The sequence below is a fragment of the Choristoneura fumiferana genome, chromosome 17, assembly GCF_025370935.1.
Source record: "Choristoneura fumiferana chromosome 17, NRCan_CFum_1, whole genome shotgun sequence".
Classification (NCBI taxonomy): Eukaryota; Metazoa; Arthropoda; class Insecta; order Lepidoptera; family Tortricidae; genus Choristoneura; species Choristoneura fumiferana.
In genome coordinates this window covers 5,715,261-5,720,431 of record NC_133488.1, presented here as the reverse complement: position 1 = coordinate 5,720,431, position 5,171 = coordinate 5,715,261, and positions in this window count along the sequence as shown.

The window sequence follows — 5,171 nt, the reverse complement described above, 5'->3', positions numbered from 1 at the left end:
TTTATTGTTATGCTTATTTTGATCTTAATAATTTGCTTCGATTGGGACAGTGGAGGTACCAGGGGAGATACTATGGCATTCGATTTTCGTATTTTATTAGTATAAGGCCTGAATCTACGAGTATCAATCGCATTAGTGGAAATCCACATCGCGCCCAGTCCCCCTCAATGAAAGAGGCCTCTAAGACACGCAAAGTTGTAGTGGTTAATGTAACGGTTTACATCCCTTAAAAATATATTTACCTAACATACAAAATGGCTCTAGTCAAGGCTATAGTCCGAGAGCTGATTGACATTTTCGGGTAGGTTTTTGCTGTTGAAACTTGTCCTAGGTACCTACACATATCCTTACACAGAAATGTGTTCATGACCCGACCGGGGAGTACGTACGGGGCTAAATTAACCGTTATATTTTCAAAGTTAGGTTATTTTTCAAAAATATCGTTGAGGCAACCTGTAATATTTTATAGCTTTAAATTAAATATTTAAAGTTTAAAAACAGCTTGCTAGGGGCTAATAGGGCGTTAATTTTCTGTGTAGCTTGCTGTACTTACTTTGGCTTTGTACAACTAATTTTCCGGCTTAAGATGTCATTACGTGCTTAAACTTCAGTTTCGTGTTAATTAGAAGGTCAAGTTTAATTCGCTCTTTCGCACGAACGCTTGAGGGTCTTCTCATTAGTTAAGTCTATTTGTTGATGCATAAGGGCCTTATCACACTTGCGAGTTACGAGCGTGTTTTCTATAGGTATAGTCAAGTGCAAAAATATGTATCTATCCGAATCACTCAAAAATATGTTACCACGTCCTTACTACGTCGGAACAAGAGTCTGTCGTACATATTTTTGAAAGGTTAGAGAAGTCCAAATTTTTTTACACTCGACTGTACACACATATCAGTCGCGGGCCGCGGCGAACTCGATCGTTGCGTGATTGCCTTCATCCTCCATACAAAATACTCGCTGCTCGCAAGTGTGGTAAGGGCCTAACGGCCCGGCACCACTGCGCGCGACCAACGACGCGGTGTGGTTTCTAACACGCTTTTTTATATAGATGAGGGGGCGAACGAGCATGTGTGTCACCTGATGGGAAGCAATCACCGCCGCCCATGGACACCTGTCAACACGAGGGGTGTCACAGGTGCGTTGCCGGCCCTTTGAGAGACTGATAGATAAGCTAGTTTTTTAAAGATCAATAAGTTGTACCGCTCCGGAAACACTGTCCCAGGAAGCTGGTTCCATAATTAAGTCGTGCGTGGAAAAAGTCTCGCTTGAAGCGGACGGTGCTAGATTGCCAATCATCAAGGTGGTGAGGATGAAATGACTGATGCCTGCGCGAAGTACGGTGCGGTACGCTTATATTAACTTCAGTTGTATCTAAATACTTAATTATTCGTGTATACTAGTCAAAAGAAAACAAGGGTGTGCGTTTTGCAGCAGCCGCCCTGGCGTGTGCTCCGTGAGAAAGGGCTACTAATTAGTCTGAATTAGTCCGAAACATGTAGAGCTAAGCTGTGTGTCCGTTTAGTTCACTATGAGTGAGTTACAACTTCAGATAGTCGCTGTAGGTATTTTAAAAATTGAATTTAATCACAGAATAACTAATAGTACCGTATGCCCTGTCATTTGACTTCAAACTTTATGGTGATTGCTCTCTTCATGTTTCTTTTTAAATGAGTGGGTATATTCAATTAGAACTACAGTAGAAGCGAAATATTATTGAATTCCACAGAATTAAAAAATATCAGTCTAATCTGATGTGCGTCGCGGTTTCCGGGATTCTGCGGTAAATATGCCGTAAACACGGGAATTTATGTGGGACCCGATTCAGGGAAGAGGTTATACGTTTTCCGGGACGGCCGGCGGCCCTTTCAATGCCGGGTTTCCTAAATTCCATTAATGTTAATTAAGAAGTACAAATTCCACATCACTTGAAATTTGAGTCGTATATCGCATTATGTTCATGTTAGAAGCTTTAAACACAACGATTTTTAAGGTTCCGCACTTCAAAAGGAAAAAAGCTTTTGTAGTAGATTTTTTATTTTGTTGTCGGCCAGAAGCTCTTATAGGCGCCCAAGTGACAATTTTCGTTCATTTGATTCGAGCTCTTGTGAATCGTGCTATATAAGGCCCCGGCCTTTTTCGAATTCAGGAACAAGGGAAGATTAACAGAAATTTTGCAAAAAATAATAATTTACAAACACACAAACATCACGTCTGTATTCCAAAATGGGGTAGGCAGATCTGCTCGAGCACACGAATCGTTACGGCTTCGGAGCCACTTTTAGCAATTTTAGGTTTTAACTTTGACAAAAACGGTACAATTTAATGCCTTTAAATTACTTTTTTGCTAAATTTCTATTAATATCTCCCCTTGACATTATGAGATAGTAACCGTTAAGTATTCGGATAATGTCGTCAAGTTATTTTTCAATATACTTACTTATGGTCTCTAAGAAAAAGGGGTATGTTAAATATGTAGATATTTAAACACTCCTTACCTATGTTTAAGTGTAAGAAGCCGTGGTGGCCTAGTGGTTTGACCTATCGCCTCTCAAGCAGAGGGTCGTGGGTTCAACCCCGGCTCGCACCGCTGAGTTTTTCGAAATTCATGTGCGGAGTTACATTTGAAATTTACCACGAGCTTTGCGGTGAAGGAAAACATCGTGAGGAAACCTGCACAACCCTGCAAAGCAATTCAATGGTGTGTGTGAAGTTCCCAATCCGCACTGGGCCCGCGTGGGAACTATGGCCCAAGCCCTCTTGTTCTGAGAGGAGGCCTGTGCCCAGCAGTGGGACGTATTATAGGCTGGGATGATACCTATGTTTGTCCACACATTTCACATTCCACAGACATTAACTTGAAATAATCCCTTTTGTATTAGATCAACTATACACATCAAAAAAGTCTTGTGTTACCTACTCATTATTAGTATCCGTAGAACCGTTTTCAACCGGTGTGCCGCGACACACCAGTACCACTACCATGAGTTTACAGTGACCGTACTCGATAGCGACGGCGTAAATTATTTGTATGGAGAACTTTACAGCGTCTCTACAAATAATTTACGCCGTCGCTATCGAGTACGGTCACTGTAAACTCACATGGTAGTGGTAAGTACAAAAGATATGCCGCGTAACTCGTAAGTATATTTTACGGTGTGCCGCGATCGCCACGAAGTGTATGCGATTCGTACAAAAGGTGTTACCGAGACCCTATTAATAAGCCTCCTCTGTCCGTAATGTTATACATATTATGGGTATACTATACAGTACCACTACCATGAGTTTACAGTGACCGTACTCGGTAGCGACGGCGTAATTTATTTGTAGAGGCGCTGTACAATTCTCCATACAAATAATTTACGCCGTCGCTATCGAGTAGTCACTGTAAACTCATGGTAGTGGTACAGAACCTTTTAGGTACTCTATGCGCCAGTCCGACTCGCACTTGGCTATTTTTGGAACGAAAAGTGTGCCGTTACAACCAAAAGGTTGAAACCTGCCGTAGACAATTTGATGTTTTAATTCAGTAGTAATATGCCTATATCGGAATGTTCAAAACTTTCTAAGGATAATAATTGTCCCTAGGCACTTTTGATGAGTGTAGACTGTAGATTTACATTACATAAACATAAAGTACCTGGGCGACTGAGCTTTGCTCGGGCTAAAACTCGATGATAAGCCTTTTCCCAGAGATAAGATCAAGCTACTGGTAGATCGATTTGTCATCCCCGAAAATCCCTACATACCAAATTTCATCGAAATCGTTGGAGCCGTTTCCGAGATTTGAAAAAAAATCAAAATTATTTATTAAGGTTGCAAAAAGTACAATGTTTTACTATGGTTACATACAAGAATTGCTTGTTCAAAGGTTTTAGATAGATAGATAGTTATCATGGAACAATTGACACCAATTGACCTAGCCCCATACCTACTAAGCAGTGCCGTAGCTGGGTGGACAATGGCCCCGGTGCATAGAGAAAGAATCGGGCCCTCACCCCCTCTTTCCAAGTAGCTTGAACTTATATTGGCCTTCAAAAACATTTTGAAAAAATGGCTCAAGCCTGCTCACAAGTTTTTTTGTCTTTATGCTCCCCTCTTTACAAAGCTTAGGTTACAGGGCCCCCTGAGCTCCGGGGCCTTAGTGCACTGCACCACCTGTCCATACGATAGCTACTCCACTGCTACTAAGCAAAGTTTGTATTATGGATACTAGGCAACGGATAAACATGCATATATAGATAAACACATACTTAAATACATAACGTCCAAGACCCGAGAACATATATCAACCGTAGGTATCGTAGTATTATTCATAAAAACTACCGGGGCTGGGAGTCGAACTCGGGACCTTAAGCTTCGTAGTCAGGTTCTCTGAGCACTTGGCTATCCGGTCGTCATTTAAATCGGTTCAGTTATTTTCGAGATAAAGGCTGTTAGTTGCCACCCTATTTCATATATAAGTATGCGGCATTAAAGATTCACAACCCCAAAAACTTTCGTCGTCAAAACCCCCGACCACTGAAAAATCAACACCGAGCAAAACAAAAGCCAAGTGTTTTATTTATTACGTTAAAACACTTCCATTTACTTGTTGCCCTGAATTTGAGTAATTAAACAACCACTAATCCGTCTCTTCGCGAACTTCGACGGAAGCTTTCGAAGCACAAAGCTCGAAAACAATGACTTAAATCAGTTCTGTGACACGCTGCCGAATTGCGGGCGAGATTGCGGGTTACTAACGGTTTTCACCTTATTTTCGTTGTTATTTTGCGGAGGTCCATATCAATGAACTAAAACAATTACTTTGCTCATCTGCATAAGTACCACACTTAGACAATAGTTTGAGCATAATAATATGTTTAAAGCATATATATAATAATAAATAACCAACTTAGATTTTTTTTAAAACCTCCTACATCCTCCATAAATCGGTATATCAGTTTGAGAGCTACGATGCTACATAAAGACAGGTAGACAAACAAACATTGCATACAAACTTATAACACCCTTTTTGTGTCAGGGGTTAAAAATGGCAAAGTTTGTGCTGCTTACTATGGAACAGATCTCGGACATTGTAAATCAAACAATCGATATAATATGCCGTGTTAGCAGAAAAATTATACAACATTTGAACATGAGTATAACTTGTAACTACATGTACATACCTA